Source organism: Ceratotherium simum, chromosome 29 (assembly GCF_057802395.1).
Source record: "Ceratotherium simum simum isolate JZ-2026a chromosome 29, ASM5780239v1, whole genome shotgun sequence".
NCBI lineage: Eukaryota > Metazoa > Chordata > Mammalia > Perissodactyla > Rhinocerotidae > Ceratotherium > Ceratotherium simum.
In genome coordinates this window covers 18342831-18369439 of record NC_141928.1, presented here as the reverse complement: position 1 = coordinate 18369439, position 26609 = coordinate 18342831, and the positions used below count along the sequence as shown (strand labels likewise).

At 37.5% G+C, this 26609-nt stretch overlaps 1 long non-coding RNA gene across 4 annotated transcripts in view; it reads right to left on the bottom strand.

Moving 5' to 3' along the window:
* The window catches only part of LOC147913219 (uncharacterized), a 421589-nt gene that overhangs the window by 51686 nt on the left and 343294 nt on the right, over positions 1-26609 (bottom strand). For 2 of the 4 annotated variants that reach the window (XR_015548922.1, XR_015548925.1), the window contains 3 exons: positions 21676-21782; positions 18969-19585; positions 16463-16685 (listed from right to left, as the gene is read on the bottom strand). This is a non-coding gene — a long non-coding RNA (uncharacterized LOC147913219). Of the gene's footprint in view, positions 1-9112; positions 9875-16462; positions 16686-18968; positions 19586-21675; positions 21783-26609 lie in introns of those variants that run through there. The other 2 variants (XR_015548924.1, XR_015548923.1) reach the window with 2 other exon arrangements.

Genomic DNA, 26609 nt, shown 5'->3' with positions numbered 1-26609 from the left:
AGATGTGAATGTTACTTGCACAAGGTGATAACACCATTGTCAATCATCACCTCCTTATATCCTTCTTTTCAAAGACTCTGTCTTTGAGTGGAAGAAGCCAAAGCTCTGAGCGAGTAAGGAGCTTAGCCCAGGCAGATCAAGTCTCAGGACTCAGTATTTCGCTATGTCCTCAACAAGTTCACATTTTTCCCAGAGGAAAGGTCAAATGACCCCCACATGTTATGAATAACCCCAAAATCAGGTTTATTTTTGTTGCATCAGTCAGTTAGTTAGCTGTTGGTGCATAATAAACCACTGTAAAATTTAGTGCCTTAAAAGAACAGCCACCTAATCAGCTCATGATTCTGTGGGTTGGCACTTTGGGCTGGACTCCATTGGTGGTTCTTCTGCTGTTCTTGGCTGGGTTTACTCATGCATCTGTGGTTAGTCCTGGTTAGATAGGCAGCTTTGTCTCCAGGGCTTGACTGGTTGTCAATTGGGGGAGTGAGGGGGACTTGGGTTCATGCCTGTCATTCTCCAGCAGGTTTGCCTGGGTTTATTAACACACTCATAGCAGGTTACAAGAGCAATAATAGCAGAAGCTGTAAAACTTCTTAAAGCTCAGGCTTCTAACTGACACACCATTTCTTTCTCTTAGTCAAAGCCAGTCACATGGGCAGCCCGGATTCAAAGGATGGAGAAATCACCTTCTCTTCTTAATGGAAAATGATCCAAAGTATTGTGGCTATTTTTGCAACCTACTGCAATCAGATTGCCTGAGGATAGTATGATAGATGTTAGCAAATACAGCAATCAGTTACCTCCGTTCCCCAAGTAATATCAGATAGCCCACACCCTATCTGCTACATCTCCTTAGTGGAAGTCTTTCCATACAGCTTTGGAACAAATGTCTTTCCTCATCTGTCTTTTGCTTCACTGGCTTTTGTTCTGCTCTTTTATCCAATGGCTAGTCCTTATCTTTCTTTATACTTAACTGTTTTGTTCTATCAGAGATGTAAAAATTGTCATATTCCTTTATTCGATCCTTTATGATACTGTGGAGGAAGAGGAAGAATCCCCCTCTTCCATTTCTCTTCAGGTTCTTATGGCTGGTCAAATAATTAACAAGACAGATTAGCAGGAGAAAATAATACCGAGTTTAATAACATGTATACCTGGGAGAAACAAGGGACACAATAGAAGAAATTCTCATCTTAAATACCATCTTCAGCTAAAGACAAAGGAGGATGTTCCGGGTGGGGGGAGTCAGTTACAGGAGATTACCACTAAAGGACAGTAAACAAGAGTAAGGTTATTATGCAGATTTAAGGGCTCACCTTCCACATTGATAAGTTTCTAGAAATGAGGTCATCCCCCCTCTTCCCAATACAGAGAGGGAGATACCTTTACAAATGGAGATTTCCCTTATAAATGTAAATGTTTGTCCGGCAACTCCTTGCAGGGCCATCTAGAGAATGTGGCCAGAGAGACAGAATTTTGGATAAGATGGGCTTGTTGGTGCCTTTCCTATTGTTACATCTTTTTACCTTATATTACAGTCATCAGATAGAAGATCTGTTCCAGGCAGGAGTTACTATGTGAAATTCTTTAGGCAGTTAGTGGGGGAGGTCAAATGTCTGTCAGAGAAAACAATCAAGGTAAAGAGATATATTTCAGGGTGGCCAAATCTTGATCTCCCACAATACTATCACCTATCCTCTATTCTGTTCTTTCAGGACTCAACTAGAGAACTAGTGATTAACAAATAATCAACTCATTCAACTATACTGCTAGCTAACAATGATTTACCATCTTGGATCAAATAGACAATTCTGTTTTGGCCTTCAATTTCCAAAGTGTGCAAAGGATAGAATTTCAGGCAAAGTAACTAGGCCAGAGAAAGAAAAATATGGGATAAAAGAATGGTGTTTTTAACTCGGGAATTACTTTCTTTCTATGCATAAAGTTAATTCTATTTCCCAGGTTCCAACTGTTATGGTGGCAGTGTTAAGGCTTTGAAGCTATAATGGCACTTGTTACAAAAAGCTTTTGTCATCTTCCCAAATAGCCCTAGGGAACACCCAATGTTCTCTATATCAACCACATGCCTACTATCTAGCTCCAGAACACCTGGTGAATCCAGTACCCAAATTAGTCAAACTGATGGTTTGGTGTCCTATAGACCAAGTATCTAAACAATCAACAAAACAGATTGAAATTACTGGGGTTTAGGATGTAATATGAAGAGACCAACTGGGCTAGGAGATGGTAGGTTGACAGGTTGGAGCTGGCTGGCTGGCTGCCTGAAGCAGATGGGGACCCCACTGATGTATGGCCTTCTTCCTGATGGCGATAATACATGTAGTGGCTGTGGACAGAGGCCTCTTTTTCAATGATACAGTCAGTGTCAGCTGGCTGACTTCAAACAGCCAAAGCAACATTCCATGCAAACACAAGCTGTACCCTCGAAGAGTTTAGCAGAAGGGTTCCTAGTAAGTGAATAGAATATAACACACTTTACAAAGCACTTTCACTTTCACTGTCTCATTATAATGGAGCATTATTTTGTGTGTTTTTTTCTATCAACACATCATAAATGAGAAAATTGATGAGAGTTTACTGATTTGCCCAAGGTCACTTGGAAAATAGCTGAGCCAGGTCTAACATTTAGATATCATGAATCTGAGATACTCTTTCCTGTGTGGAGATGAAGGAGGTTGGCTGTAGGAGAGATGGTGGTGAATAAATGAGGAATGCAATTCTTGATATCCAACTTGGAAACCACAGGGGAGGGTGATTAGAGAAGACACCATGACAATAGTCCACGGTCATTTGAAGTGGGGATTATATCAGGTATAGTCTCTCTTCAGAGTGAGAAATTTTCCTGTTTTGATGGTTATAACAATCAAGAAGCAAGGAAGAACAAGTTACAGTCAGCCATGTATAACCTAAGCAAACTTATCAATAATGATGGAAACAATGTTATTCTCTCTGGTTGCCTGAAATATTTTTGTCCCATGAAATAGGATAAAGTCTCTTTGTCTAGTGAATCAAAAGAAGGCAAAAAATTCTTTGTTGTGCTTCCCTTAAGAATTGGAGTTTATTGTCTCTTGCATTGTATCTGTTCTGGCCCTGTGCCTACTTGCCACAAGAATGAGGAAGAAGTGATGTTATACCAATTATAGGCATACCCTAGAAGAGGGAAGGAAATGTTTTCTTCTTTCCTGTTGGAACCCTTTTTCTTGTCATGCTTTCTCTTGGAACCAAGCTCCTATAGTATGAGAAGCCCAAACCACAGAGATTGACCACGTGTTGCCCAAGAAGCCCAACCGAGCTCCTGGCAAACAGCCAGTGTCAACCATCTTTGACATTCCAGTCAAATCAAGCTCCTTAGATGACTGTAACTTTAGTCAACATCACATGGAACAGAACACCACTCAGCTGAGCCCAGGCAACCCAAATAATCATAAAAGATAATAAAATGCTTCTTATTTTAAACCGATAAGATTTGGGATGGCTTGCTATTCAGGAATAGATAACCAAAACAGAAATTAGCGTCTGGAAGTGTGATGCTGCCTGTAAAAAATTTCAATACGTACCACTGGCTCTGGAACTAAGTGGTAGGCAGAATGTTGTGCCATTTCAAGGAAACCCTTAGGGAAGATAGGAAGTGCAGGGAGAACATTTATATTTGAGTCTGAGAAAATGGTTATTCATGTCATATACTGGTGAAAGTTTGGCAACACTGTCACCTAAGGTAACAAATAAAGTAGAAAATATACCTAATGTACTTACGGGTTTAGCTGTGAATATTTACAGGCAGAATGTTAAAAGGGCCCACTAATCTCTTTCACTACATCTGATAATGTCCAGATAGAGAGAGATGAATTACAGAAGAGATTATTCAGTTTTTGAGTAGATGTAGAGAAATATTTTTAACTAGGACTTGCTGGGTTCAAAAATAAAAAAGTCATTTTCTTCCCTTATCACTTCCCGAAAAAGACTCCCAAAGTGGGAAAAAAAAAATGTCCTTAAGGCAAAAACCAAACCAGGGCATTACGTGGTCTCAGTGTCAAGTCTCAAGGGTACATCTTTTAGATTCTGTTAGGATCTTACAAAGACTTAAGGTAGTACCTCTCAGCCAGGCAATGAGGCTTCTAATACTCTGAAGAGCATTTATCTTAGACCATTTCTGCTAGAAATTTTTCCACAGCATTCTGACTCCCAGCCCAAGGTAAGAAGTGACCAGTCTCAAAATGACTTCTGGGTCCAGATTTTTGGATAATGGGTTAATGTAGACCTTGGCTTATGGAATGAATTATAAATTGATACACAGGAAACCCACACAATTTTTAAAAGGGTTTTATAAGTTTGGAATTAAAGGAACAGAGACAGTTTAAAATGAAAAGTGATTTTTGAATCTCCAACTGCCTATGTTCAGGAAGAAGGCTGAGGATGCTAATTAGACGCAAACATGGGGCATTTCTTATAGAAAGGGAAAGATGATGTAGAAGGCAGAGGCAACAGCCCAGAGAGTATAGCGAAGAGCCATGAAGAACCACTTTAATAAAATAATTGCCAACATGTACCAAACGTGATTTCAGAATTGCTATGAACCATTCATATGCCTCCTATTTCCCAATTCACTTTTCTTGGATAGGACATAGTGTTGTGCAAGATCCAATAGTTAATATTTTAAGAATTTTTTAAGCCAGTTGATAGCACGTTGATACACTGAAATTCACCATGGTGGGAATATTTGCATTATAGAAATCACCAAACACAACACATCGGCACTCCTCCTGTCCCTGGAGAGTGGTTGGTAAACATTTACTAGCACAGCACTAGATGGAAATGTAAACTGTGGCTCTCCCGTCCCTGCCTCACCATTTCGTGTTGAGTATGTGGGGGTCAGGTTAATCTCTTTAGTTCATTGGGTTTCATATTGAGAGGAACCATATCCAAAAACCTGGACCTTGTTTAGATGATAAGATCTTGCTCTTGGAGTCATATCAATTTATAGAATGAGACTTATGGAGCTCTGGAGGAGAGAGGGAATATATTTTGCAAGTGAAAGTAATATAAGTAACTTATAGCCAGAGAGCAAAATATGGGTGGCTTAAAGATGTCCACAACTTCTTTGTCTCCCTCCCTAGTGAGAGTTGAAGTTTATTCCTCTTCTTCTTGAAGAGGCTAACCTTGTTACTGCTCAACTACTAGAATGTGGCAGAAGTAATACTGTGCCATTCAACACCCACCCTTTCAGGTGATTGGCAGCTTTCACTTTCCCTGTTGAAACACTTATGTTTGAGACACTCTCTCTTAAAACCTCGCTGCGAGGCTGTGAGAAGCCCAAGCCATAAGGATAGGCCATGTGAAAATGCTCTGGTTGACAACCCCAGCTGAGCTCCCAGTCAACAGTTAGCATCAAACGCCAGCCACATGAATAAACCATTCTTGGGGTTTGAATCCAGTCAATCTACTGGATAACTGCAGCACTGGCTAACATTACCTGGAGCAGAAGAACTGCCTGCCTGAGCTCTGTCATTCCAAAGAACTGTGGTTATTTTTAGCCATAAAAATTTGAGAAAGTTGTTATGTAGTAGCAGACAACCAAAACAACAAACAACGTGTATATTAAACTATTTCAGATTATACTGATAGGAGGCAGAAGAAACTCATGTTCCAGGTAGATGTTATAAGTTAAACCCCTAGTTTTACAGAGAAATACAGTCGTGCGTCATCTAATGATGGATATACATTCTGAAAAATACGTCGTTAGGCGATTTCGTCATTGTGTGAACATCATAGAGTATACTTACACAAACCTATGGTATAGCCTACTACACACCTAGGCTGTATGGTACTAATCTTACGGGACCACTGTTGTATATGTGGTCCACTGTTGACCTAAATGTCTTTATGTGGCACAGGATTGTACATTGGCATCTTAAAGGGGATGAAGCAGCTTATCCAAGGTTACAAATCTTAGCGATCAAACTCACCCCGTAACTCATGTTTTTTTATCCTATCTAATATTCGTTCCTTTTTACCTGATTTTCTGGCCATTCTTTGACTTCTAGTAAAGTTTATAGTCTATCAACAAACCGTACCCTAATTCTGCTCTCCTACCTCAGGTTTGTCCTGCAGATCATGAAAACTCAACTACACCTGGTCCTACAATTCAGAAAAAGTACCAGGAATCAAACATTTGTATCCACTGCCTCTATCTGCAGTTTTTAACCTGTTGCTGGAAACTTAATAGGTGCCTGACTTGAATTAAATGCCTGTTAAATCATTTTCTCCTTCCTTGGTATCTCAAGCAACATGTGTACAGGAAGTCTCATTCACAACTCAGTGTTCAGCAAGTATTTCTTTACTTTCTTCTATATGCAAGGCATTTTATTAAGCAGAAAGTTGAGGTAGAAATACAAGGTAAATATATTGAAATTAACTTAAAGCTCTTGGAAAAAAGAACATATAAATTTGAATTATACATAAAAATAGAAACACTGTATATATGCAAACACAAATGCAACAATGTTAACTACTTTACCATGACACAACATAAAAGGATCATGTGTGCTTTTTGTGAAATTTTTCAAAAAGTTTGCCAGTAAAAACATACACATGATCACCATATAAGCACATACACACACACAAGCACATACACACATACACATTCTATATACAACTTTTTTTTGAATTATGAGAAAGTGACTAAAGACTCCTTTTTCAAGCTGAAAAAGTTAAGGAAATTTTTGGCCCATTAATAACTCAAAACTTAAATGGAAAAAATCATACTTCAGAGTTGACAGCTGACTGGAACTCCCTGAGGGATTGTCTCCTACTAAGCCCCAAGATGGAAAAGAAGGGAAAAAAGAATATAAATTGCATGAGCCTGGGAAAAATTGCTTCTGAATTGTGGCTGTTAACTCCATCATGTTGTGTGATAGTTGACATCTGTGTTCAAGCAGGCTTTTCTAGTTCCATGTAATTTTAACGTATTGAACAAAAGCTCGCCCCCTTGTAAATTTCCAGACAATTCAGTTCAAATTTCGTTTAAAAAGTGTTTTTGACTCACTTCATCCTATCAGAAGTGCTCCTTATTTTAAACATCAATGATAAATGCATACATGTGAACTTTATTTTTAATAATAATAAGTTGTAATAACTCTAACTAAATGTTCACTATGTGCCAGGCACCATTTTCATGTATTAACTCAATCTTCCTCTAAACACTATAGTTTTAACAAACGAGGAAACTGAGGCAAAGAAAAGTTACTTAACTTTACTAGAGTCTTCTATTTGAGGAAATTCCAATGAGGATTACAATAATCATCATTTACCGAGAATCTACTTAGTGAAGAATAATTTTGTTACCAAAATCAAATAAAGTAACCAAAGATCTGAAAGGTGAAGTAATTTATCTAGGATCATGCTGGTAGGAAGCAATGAAGCCTGGATTTAAGTCCAGGTCTGTCTTTCCAATATACTATGAAAGCTCTGAAGAACAGTTATTGAATCTTCCACATTATAATCTGTACTTGATGATTACTACATATGAATGAATGAATGAATGAAAATAGATTAAATGGTTTTTTGGGGGAGGAGATTAGAGGTAGATTTCCATAACTGCTGATGGTTTGGCCAAATTAACCTTTGTGATCTCTTCTTTTTGTGAGATTCCTTGAGAATAATAAAATTGAGAGATATGAACAGCAGAACTCCTGTTTGATTGTCTGGGAGAAAATGCCTTTAGGCAGGGGCTTAATAAATGTGACAGTGCAGTCAATTTGCAGGCAAGTGAAAATACGCTAGGCCTTTGGGACATGCTAGGAGTGGGCTTTTTCAGGACCAATAAAGATCAATTTTTACTTTTTTATTTTTTGTATAATGATGCATTTTGAAACACAAAACGTAAGTCTACATCAATGCAATTCACATTTCTCATGGAAAAGATCTCCCTATCAGGGTTAAGTGAGTATGTTATTGATGTGAGCTCTTCTTTGTGTTTTTTTAAACCATGTATTATGTTGGGAGATGCAATTAAATTCAGTATGATGTGAGAAAACATAAAAATATAACAAACTAGGATTTTCAAATCCTGAAGTCTTGTTTGGGAACTTTCTCTGAAAATGTTCATGACATTAGATAAATCCTGTAACCTCCGTGTACCTTTCTTTTTGCAAATAGACAAGAAGGGGGTTTACCATGGATTATCCAGAATGTGTATTCTTGCTATGCATTCTTTGTTGTTGTTAAGATCGTGGGCTCTGCGATCAAGAAGGGCATGGTTGAAACACTGACTCTGACATCTCCAGCTATCTGATCCTGGACAAATCACTTCAAATCTCTGGATATTTGTTTCCTCATGTCTAAAATTGTGATAATAACATGTTGGGAGATATGTTGGTAGAATTGAAAAATGAGATAATGTGGCTAAAATGTTTATGTTAGTACCTGACTCATAGTAAAGGATTAACAGCTAATACTGTATATATAATATGATTACTATTATTAATTGAGTGTTTAAATTTATGGTTATTGAAGATGGATGAGGAAGGGGATGATTAAAACAAAAATAAGCCAATTATACCATTTTCATTATTTCTAGCTGAAACACAATCTACTGATATATATATCACATATTTTTGTATTAGTATTTGTATTTAGATAAATTTTATTTAGGTAGATTACATAGATATATTTAGATAGAATTTAAGACCCTCTGAGGATGGAAGAAAGAAGAAGGGACTAGAAATTATTGTGCTATAAGAGTTGAAGTCCCCCTGCTAAATTTTATAGATTTCGGTCGCTGATCACGTACATATGTCACTAGTGCAAGAGAAATTGAGGCTGATTTTTAAAAAATTTATTTAGGTAAACATTCCCAGAAGGTTTCTGATAGCACAGTAGATTTAATGACTTGAATAAATACAGCTAACTCTTGAGTGTCCACAAGTGAAAAGATAAGAAGAGATATATGGAAAGCACACATAATACAGATCTTCAGTTGAGAACATTGTTTTCAATTTATTCTCTAGTTTGCTATTTTAAGAATAACAAATGAAAAGCAGAGATGACTGAAGGGAATTTTAACCTTTCAGTATCCCTTCCAGCAATACCTGTACATTTCTCCCATCTTTCCAAGCTGCCTATATCTTCATAGAGTTACTAATAATATGTTTCTTAAAAGAAGAAGAGGAAAAAGGAGATGGAGGAAATGTAACACTCTAAAACTCATAAAACATTTTCGCAGTCACTGGTTTACTTACTTTGTACTGATTTGCATATATTCCATTTAGATCAGCAACTCTCATAGCTTTTTCTCCCCCTTCCTGTCACCCGTTACTGATGGCATGCACATATGTTACAAGCTCTCATGGGCATTGGCCAATTACAGAGTACTGTAATGCCATTGTTTCCTCTTATATACAAAAAATACATCAGAATGCAAGTTAAGTGTATGATGAGCCACTCTTACCTATATTTAAATCGCTTTCAAACTTTAGTTTATTTATATTTAACAAATTACCTGCAAATTGAATTCTTACCTTCCTAAATTCTTTACATGAATGATCTCATTTAATCCTGCCATAATCTTATGAGGTAGAGAGCAATATTTTTGTGGCATAAATAACCATGTGTTCTCCTCTTGCATAGAGTATGTATTAGTTTCCTGTAACAAATTGCCACAAATTTGATGACTTAAAATAAGAGAAATTTATTTTGTCACAGTTCTGGATGCCAGAAGTTTGAAATCAGTTTCCTCGAATGGAAATCAAGGTGTTGTCAATGCCGTGCTCGCTCTGGAGGCTCTAATGGAGAATGTTTTCCTTGCCTCTTTTAGCTTCTGGTGGCTTCTGGTGTTTCACTAGGTGATCAGGCTCTGCTGCAGGAAAGAACATAACAGAAGTGTGGTCAAGGTCGGAAGCGAGTAAGTACCACCCATGGAAGAGACCACTGCAGGATTCGAGGTTACTGAGAACATACAACATGCACAGTAGGCTCAAGAGGAGAGAGAGCACAGAAGATCCAGCCCTTGCCATGTGTTAGTTCCATGGCTAGCAGATCCATTCTGCAGCCTACGAAGGCAGTGTGGCTACATATACCCTCCTTCCTGCTGCAGTAGAAAGACCCCTACCCTTGCCCTATGGAGTCTGCAATAAAGAAAGCTGCTGGGGGCATGCCTGAGGGCCATTGACACACACATAGCTAAGCAGTTCCAAGAAAAGTTTGCATATCGCCCCATATAGAGGAAGAAGGATTGTATTGTCTGTGCTCTGAGCTCTTTGCATGCAATGTGATTTGTGAGATTGCCAGAGCATTCCGTACCAAGCACAAGGTCCTTCCTGGGAACACAGAGGAGGTGTGGGGCTGCCTTTAGACCCTTTCCTCATAGCTGGCATTCCTTGACTTGTGGCCACATCACTCCAATCTCTTCCTCCTGATTACATCGCCTCCTCCTCCCCTGTTTGTATCAAATCTCTGTCTGCTCTTTCTTTAGGGCCTAGTAGTTAATCCAGGATAATCTCCCCATGTGAAAACCCTTATTTTTAATAGCATCTCCAAAGACTCCTTTTCTTTGTAAAGTAAGATGGATGGCTTCCAGGGATTAGGATCTGATATCTTTGGGTAGCCATTTTTCAGCCTACTACAAAATAGAACCATCGCTAGGATACAATGGCTCAGTCAGATTTTACATTCCTCTGTTCTCCTTAGATCTAGGTGTAATCATGTGACTGGTTATTGCTAACGGAATGTAAGCAAAAGTAAGGCTTTTCAGAAGAAGGATAACTTCCTTCGTGTTCTTTCCCCCTTTCAGCTGGGTGGTTGTTAGTGAATATAAGATCCTAGAGCGTAGTGGAGCCATGAGTATAGGGGTCCTGGGTTATTGATTCACTATATGGAAGAGGCGTCTGATGACTAGAAACAGCACAGTTGATGCGTCATATAAATGAGAAAATGAAACAAAACAAAACGACAACTTCTACTGTGTGTTAGAGCCATTGTCTATTTATTATAGCAGTTAATCCTATCCTAATTTATATGATCCCCAGTATAGCTATAAAGGAACTAAACGCCAGATAACTTTCTTATATTCACACAGTTAATAACTGGCAGTGCTGCTATTTGAAACAGAAAAGCTGTATTCCTGTGCCCTGAAGTTTGCAAGAACAGTAATATCCTTTGTCTTATCCACTGTATCAGAAATTCCACATTCAACACCTATGGTGAAAGGATGGGCCTTTATGAGTCCTAGGTCAAAACTTCTGACCATGTACCTTGTCCAGCTGAATGTCGTGGAGCAGATAACACCTAAGTTGTAAGTCATGAGAGATCACACACACACCATCAGACCATGGTTTCCCTCTCACATGGCTAAAGAAATAATGAACATTACATTTTGCAGCCAAGGCTGACCTTGGTTTGTCACTTGAGTTTTAATCCCACTCTCTGCCTGAGTTTCCCACTAGCATTCTCGCTTGAGTGTATATCCCTGCTGCTGCTTCCACTGACTCTGGACCTTGTCAGCCTGCCTTTCTTTCTCTTTTGGATGACCTTCTTGGACATGACTTCTGGCCCTGCTGACTTACAGAATCTGCCAGTTCACTCTCTCTTATTCAAGTTTCCAGTCCGGCTCATTATGCTTAGCCCAGTTTATTGGTTGTGGAATGCCTGAAACATGGGTCCAAAAAACCCTGCCGTTGAAATACTGAATTAAAGTGATTTGGAGAAAATTGGCGGAGAAACCAGGAATTTAGTGTCCAGTGTTGATCAAGGAAGAAAAAAAAAAAACCCCGATGCATATTATGTCCCTTGGACAAGGACACAGCATGAGCTGCATACTTTAAGACTTGAAAGGAGGTAGGTATTCAGATGATATGTCCTGAGAAATAACACCCAATTGTCACCCCCATAATTGGCATTCACCTAATCAATGCATGCAAAATATCTTTCCCAGGCATTTACAGATGCTCCCTCCTAAGTAGTCAAGGTGAGTGCTCTTTGCTATTGGAAATGTGCTGCCCATATCAGAAACTGGCAGTGAAAATCTTCATCCTCTCGTTGTCCATTAGGTTTCAGAACCTTTGAGAAATGTGGAAATGTGCATCCACTAAGAAAAGAAACAGTCTCATATTCACTTTAAGACAAGGGCAACCAAAGTGGAGAATAAAGAAAAAAAAAAAAAAAAACCCAAACTCGTAAAATAATCTCAATAATTTGTTCCTCAGTTGGTTCCTCAAATCTGGGAGTGCTCCATCAGCATTGATTTTTTAAAATTTTATTTTAAAAGTAATATACTGACCTCAATAAAGGCAGTTATTTTTATATTAAATGAAGATTATCCCACTATCCTAAGACAACAGCTGTGATCACTTTTATCTGAATTGATTCTCAACCAATGCTATGTAAGTGTCAGCCCTAAGAAAACTTTAGAGTTAAAATATAGGTCAACCTTCATCTGTGTTTCCTTAATGCATAGTCACTTGCTTATCATCGCCTTTAATTCATAGCCACGCTCACCATGAGATTGGTTCTTTGTTTAACAGGAAGTACAAGAGAGAGGACTGTCAAACATGAATCCAGTTAATCTGTCTTCCAAGCTTGGCTGTTTCTCAACTTGTTTTACGACCTTGGATAAATACCTTTCGCTCTCTTTCCTCAGTGATTGCTAAGAGTCCTTATAACTATAAAATAGTAAAATAAAGCAACAAATACATACACAAATATGAATAAACCATATCTTATATCTATGACTGAAATACATTTATCACTATATCATCACGTATTGTGGGGGTTCTGGAGTGATGGCGAGGAGGATTGAAAACAGACTCAGTCAAAGGGAAATATTATTGACTCAAAGTCTTCTCTGGTAAGCTACTGACTGTTATCTATCTTCTACTCCCAGCTCTGGTCTTGCATTTCTACCCTCTGATTCAGATACGGACACACCCCTTCCTGGGATGTGATATTCTCAACCTATCACCTCAGCACTGTACCTTGGAGTCTCCAGAACTCTACTTGGTCTGAATAGTGCCTCTTTGATGCTATTTAGACTAAAATTTATCTGTAGCTTTCCGTTCCCATTTTGGTGCTCATAGATTAAAAGGGCACTATCAGGCTATTTAGTCCAAGGAAAACCACCTGCTCTTGGGGTCTTCTGGCAACAAGGCCCTCATGATTTTCCTGGCAGTTCATGTATTTTGAACCACTTGACTGATGATGAGGAGCGAAGGACAGGAGAAGAGACAAGTCTGATTTGACTTACCTATACTTGCTGGAAGGAGGGAGGGGAACTGACTTAATTCTCAATAACCTATACTGGATCTTGGAGATTATTACCCCACTGCTGTTCCTGAGACCAGACTGAACAATGAAGGAACACTGTTTAGAGCTAGTTTTTCATCAGGACTAAGTCACCAGGCTGATGGAATATTGCTTTTCGGAGATAAATTATGTTTTTAATTTTGCAAATGCATCTGGAGCTGCAAAGGCACACACATCTAGAAGTAAAATTAAGAGCAATACCTTAGATTAGGAGGCGACTTGATTTGCATTCTGCTGAGCAGGACCAATGGGCAGGGAGTGGTCTGAGTCCCTCATTTTCTGGAATTTAACATCTATGTATCAGTGGCTATGCTGTTGTGTTTTATTTTCTAAAGTCTCAATAGAAATATGTTTATGTGCTTTTAATTTAAAAATATATTCTAATCAATAATATAAAGGAATATTGCTCAAGAGCTCTGTATTCTGCAAACGTGTGCTGGCACTAGGAAGCAGGGCTATGGGGATATTTAAGTGGTAACACATTTCTCCCAAATCGTGTACTTGATTTTCTCGAAGGTTCACAAACAGCAGGAGATGAAGAATCAACTTGTAAAAATTTTCTTGGTCTTTTGGTTGCTATTAAAAATAAACTAAACCATTTAAAATGGCAAAGAACTGCCTTGGTATGAACTGGAAATATAGAGAAGCCTGTTATCTCCCTATTTGAGCTCTCCTAATTTTTTCCTTTTTCAGTGAAAGTTAGGATGAAAAATCAAAACAATAGCCATACTTATCTACATACACTCATATGTTCATGCATAATTTAAACATATTTACACACACATATACATACATACATGTACAGCTATATATTCACATACGTAGGGATATGTACCATATCCATATACCTGTGCATATCCCAAGACCCCACACATAGAGAAATCTTTAGGCATGTGGTTATATATACACGTTCATACATGTAAGTCATGAAACATTCCTCTCCTCTCAACTGCCCACGCCCAAATCCAGAAAGCCCATTGATGGGAATTCTAAGCCACACCCATTCATTCTTAACATTATGTTAATTATGAAGTCCTCTCTCTCCCACTCGCTCAACCTCTATTTCTTCCCCCTCAACCTCTATTTCTTCCCCCAGGATTGATATATGTCATTTGCTATCCAGATTCAAGTGGGCATGTGACTATTGTCGGGAATCCATTTTTCATTAACACGAGTGACCAGTTGTATGAGAAGCATCCCCCGATGCATGATGCAAGTCAGTGAAACACTGTCTAGTAAATCATAAATCATCAATGTGTTGTAAAGAATTCCTTCTCAGGACAGCAGAGAGTTAATCTCTCTCTGTAGGTTTTTGATTGAATAAAACAGATGATGAAACCCTCTCTAGATGTGTTCAAGTCCTTTTGGGTGCTGATTGAAAATATTCTAGATACTTCTTAGCTGGTCTGGCATGCTTCGATTTTGCCTGGTTGCTGGGGTTGCATTAAGGGGATTTGTGAACATCTGAAGAATTGGATTTTATGGTGTCTTGAAGTAGAAGAGTTCTAGGAGAAGAAATTGTGAAGTTTGTTCTCATAATAAAAACTGAACTTATCCATGTCTATCATCCATCAAGTTCATTTGGTTAATGAATGTTTGTTAGAGTATCAATTCTCTGCTAGGCAGGGCACAGTTAGGTCCTGGAGACACAATATGAGCACAGTAGTCACGGCCTCTGCCCTTATATGGTATACAGTCTAGACGAAGAAGAAAATGAATGAAATAATAATCACAGAAGTAAATGTAATACTACAACAGGGCTGAGCATTTCTAAAGAACCTCAATCTAAAGGGATCTGACCAACCTCAGGTTTTAAAATGACCTTCCTTGGGGAAGTTACATTAAAACTAAATTCTGAAGAATGAGTAGGGTATGAGGTGATCTGAAATAGAGAACACAGAGGTTTGCTCATGAAGACATATTTTGATTGGTTATTACATTTATATTTATTTTTTGCTTATATCATGTGTTCTCCATCCAAATGTAAGCTCCACCTGATCAGGGGGCTCATGTTATTTCCTGCTTCCCCCCAACAGAGTCTGGCCCAGTCTACATTGGGTGTTTGATAATATTTGTTGTAAGCGTGTATTCTTGTCAATATCTGTAAGAACCTAAGAGATTGGTACTATCATAATCTCTATCTTTTATCATTAAAAATGTTAAGGCCTGGGTTGGATAAATGACTCTCCCCAAGTCGATAGGATTCAACCCAGATGCGTTTGACTCTTAATTACTCTGCTCTCCTGTTTTTGAACTGACACCAGCATATTCATAATAGGATCAAACATGGAAATGGCAGATATTCTCAGCAGTAGAGGCACAGTCAAGCAAAGTGTCTTGTAATGATGTAAAATACTATATTATATGATATCATATATTAAAAAAATATAATTACATACTTTATTAATGAAACCCCCAATGAACATTGCCATATATGGACATGTTGTATAAAATAATATATTCTTATAAAAATATGTATCAGTGTGTCTTACATGCATGGACCCTGCTAGCTATAATGGAATATAGGAAAATTATTCTAACATGGATCCTATCTTCAGATTTCTTATCATCTGCTCATAATCATAGTATAGGCTTTGGGACTAAAACTTTCCTCCATTACCAACTCGTGACAGAACTTTGGGCAAGTTTGTAAATTTCTCTGAGACTTAGCTTTCTTCTTCACTAAATATATGGAGATAGTAACTATCTCTAGAGTTTTGTAAGCACTGGAGACAACATTTGTAAAGTGTATGGTGTATGGTTAATGGTGGTTGCTTAATGAATGCCCTCGATGATGATGATGACAATGAAGATAACAATGATGATGAAAGCAACATTGATGATGAATTAGGGGAAGTTAGACATACACAGATTGCAATAATAATGTAAAGTAGGACGTCATGAATACCTTACAAGAAGCTTACATATTTCACAAGGGACGTTCAAAAGAGAAAGATATACATTTATACATAATATTAAAGGAAATAAGTTATGCTAATTAAGAGAATGAGAGCATAAAATAGCAAATGCATGCCCTGATTACAAATATGTAAAAGCATACAAATATGTTTAAAGAGCATTTAAAGTGAGTTGAAGTAATTTCTATATTTTTCCTATAGAGTAACTTCAATCTATAGTAAAACATACACACACACACGTGCACACACACAAATTAACCCAATGGGTTTTTCTGTGTCAGAGAGGTCTTTTAATCACACTGACCTTGGCCTCAATAGCCCAGAACTCATTATCAGTGAAGGCTCCTTTGGGAACTATGACAGATGAGTCCATGGCTTTGATCCAGTTTCTAATGGACATCTGTCCCAGTGACAAATACGTCGTCTCACCATAGGCATACCTGGATCCCTTGGCTGTCAGAACACGACGAGGGCAGAGAATGAGTCAAACTTCCATCCTCTCTTAGAAGGCTATAAGACAGTCTTTGTGGGCCTGAATGTCCCACTTCTATCAATTGGCCTCAGAAAGTATGCATGCCTTGAGGGTGGATGGGAACTCACACGAGGAGGTTCAGAAGCTCCCAGATGGCAGAAAGAAAGTGTAGCTATGAGGAAAATTTGGTGTAGGTTTGAAATGGCCCAGAATTCCTTGCAGCTCATTTATGGGAAGATGCAGCTTCCTTCCCCACCCTTTGAATCTGGATTGGCCTTGTCACTCACATTGACTAACATGAAGCGGCAGATGTTTAATTGTGCAGGTTCTAGAGCTTAGGTTTCAAGACTCCTTCAATTGCTGTGCTTTTTCTTTTAGAAAGTTACTCTGGGACCACCATGCCAGAAAGCTGGACTAGCATACTATAAAATGAGAAGCCACAAGAAAGAGAACCAAGGAGCCCTAGTTGAGAGAGAATACCAACTGCCAGGCACACAGTGTAGCCATCTTGGACCTTCCAGCCCAACTGAATATGACTCATGAGTAAACCAGGTGAAACCAGTCCAGCCTTCCCTTTGAGTTGTGAGAAGTAATAAATCACTGTTGTTTGAAGTCACTAAGTTAAACGGTAGTTTGTTACTTGGAAATAGACAAATGATACATTTGGTCATGGGGATCAAGGGAATTCCATAAGTGCCTTTCTTTGTCCCTACAAGGAAATATAGATGAAAAGATTGAAGTTGATGTCATCTTTAAATATGATATCATGAAGAGGAAATGACCAATGGTTGTGGGCCCCACAATTAAAACAGATTTATTCTTTTAACAGCTACATGGGAATATGGCCAACACTTGCATTGCCTCTGTACTCTCAAGCTCAGTTCATCTTATTTGCTTTCTTCTTCCTCACTCCATCTCTCCTCACCTCCTCTCTCTCACATCGACCACAGTGCTGCAAAATTTTGCGCCCTATTATGCAGAGTAATTCACTCTCTTCTGCTCATATTCATTCATTTATTCACCCATCCATTTGCTCTCTCACTCATCAAATATTTATTGATTATTTACTTTATGCAAGGTAATATGCTAGAAATATAATGGTATATTTAAAAAAATCCTGCCACAGTTTCATCTTCCAAATTTCTCAATGTGCCCAGAAAGGAAAATAAATAAATAAATAAACTGCCCATTTCAAAGCACTTATCCTACTAGAAAGAAAGATCTAGTTGTAAAATTGGTGTTTTCACTGCATATGCATATGTCTGTGTGTATGTGCACCCACGTTAAGTATATGTAGGTAGTATATGCGAATTGTGTGCATTTTTGTATGAGTGTATGCATGCTTTCATGGATATCCATGAATGGCATAGGTGTGAATGCATATACTTTAGTTGCTGTACGTGAAAATATTCATCTTGGTGAATGGGTATAGTATATATGTTTTAGCTGGTGTATGTGTGTCTTTTTGTGCTTATAAGCAGATAAGAGTGCATGCAGAAAATATAGATCCAACATGGATACATTTATGCTTTGAATATGTACGCATATGTGTATGTTAACATGTTTATATGATGATCACAAAAAAATATGTGACAAAGAGCTGATGAAACAAAAATTGGTTTATTCTGTACTTGTTTCTAATGAAGTAGGGACATCCCAAGTCTTTGATTTAAGTATCCTTGCTTTGACATTCCTGATGGTGTCGAAAATGGGAAGAGAAAAGATGATTCCCAAACTTCCCATATCCTCCAAGATTCACTATTCTATTTATTCGTCTGTTTGCTTCACTCCGGAGTACTAATAGCCTTAAAAGGAGAGAGCAGCCATCTTTTAAATAAACAGATCAGTCCCATCAGTATCATCATGAAATAGTCAACAAGAAAATATTGGTAAAGAAGATGTGAATAAGTTAGTATCCAACAAAACTGAGCTTTGATATTTTATGCTGCCTTTATAGAAACAATAAGATCACCAATGAAGGGCCTTGGTTACACAAGTGGATCTTCGAAAGGTCATCAGCTCCACTAATTAAAGACCAGGGAATTTCACTGAAATTCATTGACGACATGGATTGCTGACAGAATACCCCTTCTAGGCTGTTAAATGAGCAAGACCTCACTTAGCAGTCATCACCCGTTTGGAATGAATTGCTTACTTGTCTTCCTCACTGCACCCTTAGGAAGTCTTAATGGGCAATGTGTTTTATTTTTCTAGATTTAGCAATCACACAAGATAATGATGCAGCAAACTTCCCATTGTCTTACCTTGGAGATGCTTGGCTGCTCAATATCTTCAACAGTTATGTTTGGGAGGTCCCAGCCTCATCAAGACATTCCAACCACGAACAAACCGACAAAACTATTAGGTAATTTGCTGTTTTACCTTCAAAGCAAACTTTTTAACCATTGAAACATCCTCAGAAAACTCCTACTTTATTAATCATCCTTGCTACAAATAATGTATAATGCACCATTTGAAATAGACCTGTAACAACAAAGCATTTTCTCTTTGTCACTAATGTACATACATTATTTCATTTCTTTTTTACAATATCCCTGAGAGGTCATTATTATTGTCCCCATTTCAAAGATGATCAAATGGAGGCTCAGGAAGAATTAAGGAATTTGTAATGGCATGCACCAAGAAGGTGGGAAAATCTGACTTAAAACCCAGGTCTGCCTTATATGTATTTATTCATTCACTAAGTGTTTGCTGTGCATTGTCCATATATGAGGCCTCACTCTAGCAACTTGGAATATAGCATGGAACAACACAGACAAAAATCCCCTCCATGAGAATTGATTATTTAATTTCACGATATGGATATCATTGCTGACCTTGATAATAAGAGCAGTTTTACTGGTCACGAGTCACTGGAATCCTTCAAAAGATAATGAGAGAAAGGGGTTGGAGACAGGGTGTTAGATAAGACTTTCAGATAAGACTAAACTTTACAATAAAAGGGAACAGAGAAATAGAACAGAAGAATATGGAAGGGCATAAGAAGTCAAGAGATTTTGTTTTTCTTCTTTGATTGTCTTAACTAAGCACGTTTGTGTGGTGATAAGATGGATCTAGTAGAGACGAAAAATGAATGATGTTAGAGAAAGGGAAGGAATGATTGCTAATACAGTGTTTGAGTAGGTGAGAAAGGATGGGAGCTCATGGGCAAGTGGAAGAGTTGGCTTTAGACAGGAGTATAGGCAGTAAAAAAAAAACAACACTGGAGAATAATGTTAAGATTTAAATATTAATTTAAATGGGGATCAGAGAATGTGGACATACAGCTGACAGGGAGGTGGAAGCTTATGGAAATTCTGTTCTAATTGCTGTCATCTTCTCAATGAAACAGGATGCAAAATCATTGCTTGAGACTGAGCGTGCATGTGAAGAGGTTGGAGGCTTGAGGAGAACAGGAAAGGTAGAAAAAGTCACGTAGAAGAGTAGGAAGGAAGCTGGACTAAGCATCAGTCATACGATTCTAGGCAGCTGCAAGGCTGAACTTCAATCTGACTCTGCTTTTAACTATTGCTCCAAACTACCTCTTTTAATGTTATTTTCCTCTCCCTTTCAGTTGTCTTATTTCTTTATCTCTTTTGCACAGAAGGGAAATATAAATTCCTGGCTACTTCTCTCATCCAAACTTAAAAATACATGATTTTAATAGCAAATTAGCCATTTACTAGCTGTATGACTTTGGGCTTATTAAACTTAAACCTCAGTTTCCTCTTTTATAACATGCAGTTCATTTTATTTTTTTATTTGTTTTATAATTTTTTTTATTTATTTTTCCCCCAAAGCCCCAGTGGATAGTTGTATGTCATAGCTGTACATCTTTCTAGTTGCTGTATGTGGGACGCGGCCTCAGCATGGCCAGAGAAGCAGTGCGTGGGTGTGCGCTCAGGCCGCCAATAGTGGAGCGCACACTTAACTGCTAAGCCACGGGGCCGGCCCTGCAGTTAATTTTATACATGACACTGTTGTAAAGTTCAAAAAATTACTTTATGTTAAAAAGCTTTGTTTACTCTCAAGTGCCATAGTGATAGGTCTTTTTCTTATGCTTTCATCTGAAATCTATGTAATAATATATCTATAATATTTTATGTTATATAGTATATATTTGCATAGATTCATTAAAAATTCTTTTTTTGTCTCTACCATCATCTTGTGTGCAAACCAGGGCAGTTAATATCATCCTCATTTTGTAGAGAAGGAGATGAAGGTTGAGATAGTTTGAATGATTTACCAAAGTCAAGCCAGTCCATTCTGGCTTCTATAGAAACTCATGGCAGCTGATTTACATTTTAGAGGCTTGGTCACAGGACAAGAACAGATATATTAAAATAAGAAGAAAGAAAATTGACATTCAGAACCTTGACATTATTATTCAGTGTTTTTATGACAATTTAATGACTTTTGAAGATGCTAGAGTTCAGGGGCCTCTGCTTGAAGAACTGTCAGCAGCAAGAGCTAAAGATAGAGATTTTTAGGGCACTCTCAGGTCCCACACAGAGTAGCAAAGAGAAAGAAAGAACTGCACGTAGGGGAATCAACTCCCGGTAATATGAGAGTTTTTCTGAACCACCTAAGTAATTGCAGACAAGCAGAGGAAGATATTGAGTTTTTCCTTAGAAGATGAAATATAGAAAAAGGGCTGAGATAATAGGCCTTCTTCAAACCTTGAATCTCATGTTTAAGTATGCACAACACAATTTAATTATCATCACTATTATACCATTCATCACCATGCTGCACTGTAATAAGAGGTAATAGGATGCATTGTCCCTTTCTTACATTAAACGTGTCAAGTACCATAAATAGGACAATTGACATAATTGCTATAAATCCCGGGGTGTGTATGTGTGTGGGTGGTAGTGGGGAAAATGATCACCCAACCCTCACTCACAGTATTACAGGATGAATTTACATAATTGGGTCTAAAAATGGTATGTCACCATTAAATGCACTCACAGTTCTTGCCTCTGGCTCACCGCCATTCTCATCTCCCCTTACTGGAGAGGAGGGGGTGCTGGAGTTTTCGTTATGTCCTTGTAAGGCCTCCCTTTTATTCTATGAGCCTGTTGGAGACACAAAGTAAGGCCGATGTTATTGGAAATGAGCTCATTAGTTTGTTAAAACAAACTTAGTTAATTATCTTTGGGTGAGGAAGGAGAGTAAGAAATTTTACATTTCTAGGAGAAATATACAAATTGAAATCAACTTCATCTAAAATATTTATATTCCAGAACACATCTTCACATATTGGAAGAAGAATGGCCAGAATCAGCCATCTGACAGGGATTCAGACAGTTTATCTAGAAAAAACACTGTAAACTTATTATACTACCTTAACTTCTTTTAGAAAACCACCCCGTAACAACCATAAATGGGAGACATAACTGGTAGAAATACTACCTTTCCCTCCTTTCAAAAAATAAGGTAGAAGATGAAGAAATTTTGGAAATTTTCATAGTGGATAAGGATAACTGAAGCCATTGAGAGCTGAGGGCTCTGGTAAATTCCTGGAGTCAATCCTATTATCCCACAGACATAATTATGGTCCTAAACAGGCCATTCTAATCTGTAAAATGGCAGCGACTAGTCATAAACATTTATATCTCCTGTTTTGTCTTTCCCTGAAGGATTTCACCCTTTCTTCGTTCTTAATATTGGTACCAGAACTGTCTCTCCATGAAAATTGTGTTAATACCCCATTAGGCTAAGCTTTATTTTAAATTTTCTTCTCTCTTAAAGGGGTCAGTGTTTCCCAAAGTGTACCATTTTGAACACATTTGGAACACACAGTCTTATTCTTGTGATCACATTAATTCATTTTTCATAAAGCATTCAGAGTGATTCTTCTAAAAGTTTAGACGAATCCCACCATTCCCCTACTTAATAAACTTTAATGTCTTCCCATTGCCATTAGGATAAAATCCAAACCTGGTATCTTGTCTTAAAAGGCTCTTTTTGATTTGGCTCCTATCTAATATGCCAACCTCATTGTTCTCCTTTGCCATTCCCACCCCAGAATCCTTCCCCCCACCTTCCTACTTAATGCTCTAGGGGGTCATACTAAACCTCCTTCACATTTTCCAAGTTACTGTATTCTCTGCCATCAGGCCAAGATATAGGCTCTTACCACTGTCAGGGGCACCCTCTCCAGACTCATAAATTGGAACATCTGGTCAACTCCTACTCTTTCTTCTGTTGTATCTTAAATATCACTTCCCCTGAGAAGTCTTCAACGACAATTGCTCAACTCATACACAGGCATTCAGGTAACCCAACGAAAGGCTTTCACAACTACTATTTCTACTATATCAGCCTTCTTTCCCATCTCACTATGTACTACTCTCATCTGTGCTCAAGTCAGAATCCTGGGAGTAGCTCTTGATATTTTCTTTTCCCACCCTATCCCATCCTGTTCCCAATACAATCCTTTATCAAGTTATCTTGCCAATATTTAAAGATATGTTCTGAATTAATCTACTTTTCTCCATTTCCACCATAGCCATCCAAGCCCAAGTGAGTATTTTCTTCACAATGACTGTTGCTTTGCCTCTCAACTGACCCTCTTGCTCCATTTCTAGGGTACCTACAGTCCATTCTTCATAGACAGGAACGATTATTTGAAAATGTGAGTCAGATTCTTTTACTCTCTCTGCTTAAAATATCTTACTGGTTTCCTATTGAACACTGAAGAAAGCCCAAATTCCTTGTCAAAATTTTCAAGATATTGTATAAACTGGATCCTGTCTACCTCCTGACTCTCTGAACTAGTGTTGGATATGGCTAGCCACTTCTCATCACTTAGGAATAAATGTAATTGTTACCTCCTCATTGAGGTCTTTCTGACTACTCTCCTCCCATCTGCTTACTCCTTATCCTCTATTCCTGCTTCTTTTTACCCCTTTAAAGCATACATTTTATAGTTTATTTTTCTGTCTACCCACTGGAATGTAAGCCCCATGAGGGCAGGGGATGTGTCTAACTTATTGACCACTGTATCTGATAGTCTAGCCCAGTGCTTGACACAGAGTAAATGCTCAATGAATATTCACTGAATGAATAAATCGCACATTTTGCACATAGTGATAATTATTTATTTAATTGTTTTCCACCCAGATACAGTCCTTGAATCCAGTGTTGACAGACTCAACACTGTCTTGACGTGCTATCTGGTGGATTGTGAATTTTTACTATTTGTTGACTAACTCAACTGCTTATAATACAAATCTTATCCATCTTTTTATCTTTAAATTTAGATTATATAATAGTCATTTGGTAAATATTTTTGGATGAATGAATAAATGAATGAACACTAGTGGCTTTAAATCTCTGTGAGAATTAAAAAAAGAAGAAGAAGGAAAACACTGGTGAAAAACATGTTACAAGGTTATACATTCTATATTTCCATCTAGGAAGCTCTCAATGCAGATTATCCTAATTAAGCCTGTCTCACTTGAATTAACATAGCTTCCCAAAATTATCTTATGCAGCAACTCTTTTCATGTAATTTTTAGTTATGAGAATGATGCTGTGAAAAAGCTGTTGAAGAAAAAAGAACAAGGGACTTGGAGTAAGAAGGTGGTGATTAAAAATGAGCTCCCCCAGTTACTGTTTGTAAGACTAAACACGTTCTTTAAACTCTCTTCACCTTACTGTTCTCATCTTTGAAATGGGCATATGATACCTTTCTTTCAGGCTTATCATGGTAATACAAGGGTGTCTGTTAGGTTATGGAACATGGCAAGCACTTAGTAAAGGTGTTTTGCTCTCTATAGTTCCCATCTCACCTTTTCTCATCCAAGTGTGAGTATGGTTTATTTTGTTGTCATTTTTGATGTTTTCTTCTACAGTAATGGAAGAGATTTGGCTGTAACTCTAAGTTCCCTTGTTTGAGACACTTGTCCTCACCCCATGGAGTCAGGGATCATTTAATAGTCGATTTTGATCATGCAGACATCAGCAGCAGTCCAGACACAATTCTTTAATCTTCTTTGGAACTGCAGATGGCCGTAGGACCATTCTGTGCCTTGGGGACTGAGTCAATCTTGGAGAAAATCTTGAAGGAAATGGCTATTTGCTATCTAACATACATACTTTGTGCTGACGGGAACTACTGAATCCTTCCCAACATTTTTTTGTTGTTGTTCTTTATGGCTATTTGTCGCATTTTTGAATATTTTAGAAAGAAAGCCACCTTGACTATGTTTTTCAATATAATAGTAACTTACATTCATATAGCAATGTATACTATTTCTACTACAAAGCTACTTTCATCTATTCCAAGTGACATTTATGAACCACCAACTATGTGTCAGTCCCTGGGGACGTAAGAGAGATTTTGATGAGGAATCTGTTTTCTTTGAGAACAGTATGTGGTCACATAAACAATGAATTCAGACCAGCCCCTGTTCATCTCTGGAAAGCAGACTGGACATATACTATGTTCTCCATTTTAAAGCTGAGAAAACTGAGCTACAGAGTAGATAAATAACTTATTCAAAGTGATTCATAATTTGTCTGTCCTCTAGAATGATTTCAGTAGTCAAACTCCACTGATCCAGACTAATAGGAGAAAATTACTCTAAAGAAAGAAAACATCTAAACTTTCAATTGTAAGATGAATAAGTTCTGAAGACCTAATGTATAACATGGTGACTATGGTTGAGAACACTGAATTGTATAACTGAAATTTGCTAAGAGAATAGAACATAAATGTTCTCACCAAAAAAAATACGTGAGGTGATGGATGTGTTAATTAACTCGATCAGAGGAATCCTTTTACATTGTGTACATATATCAAATCATCATGTTGTACATTTAAATATCTTATAATTTTATTTGTCAATTATACCTCAATAAAACAAAAAAATGTTAAAATATTAAAACACAAAGCAATAGTTACACAGGCTGCTCTTTTCTCTTTCAGTTAACATGGTGATAATGTATCCCTAGTCTCATATGCAAAAAAATAAAAGCAAAACATCTAAACTGATGAATCTTTTCAAACAAATATATTTGTTTTATTTCTTATGGCGTCAACAGCATAAATTCATTGCTAGCAGTGCTACTGAGGCTTAAAATAATTTTTAATAAATAGACCAGATATATGATTATCACAGTTCACAGGGTTTTAAAATTATTCTACTAGGGTTTTTAGAAGCATCCTAAATGCTTTGACCCCGGAAAAATAAGTGTTTATTTTGTTAATGTATTCAATAAGTTCTTCCGTTTGCCTATGTTTAGAATTTTATCTTTATGGCAACCCTTGCCTTAATGACACCAGATTGTTATATTTTTCAGAATAATGCATGCTGTTTACTATGCCTGGAATCATTATGTCTCCTTGAACACAAGGGTAAGAATACGCTTTCTCCAAGATTCTACTTAGATAGCAACTACTCTCCTGACTTCTTCAGATAGATTTAATTGGAAACTCATTTATGGTCCTGCAACACTGTGTAGGACTACAGCATTTTATTGTATGATACTGCAATCATTTTCTTATGTATCTGTGTTATATATACACTCCCTGCCTTATTCATCATCATCATTGACAAGATTAATAAAAATAATAATGATGATATGTTGAGTGCTTATTATGAGCTTGTTTACAGACTTTACAAAGATTATCTTATAACAAATCAGTTATTATTATATCCATTTTACAAATTAAAAAAATGAGATTTAGCCAAGTTCATACAAACATTAACATGGCACTTATAGGACTTAGTAAGTGCCATTTACATCTAGGTAAGTCCGACTGTGTAGCCTACAGACTCTTTAATTACATCAGAGCCTAGCTCAGTGTTCGACACTCAGACTTTTACCAAAAATTTTTTGAATTGCATTAAAAATTCAACTTAGAGATCATGTGGGGGAGAACTTTGGTCTAA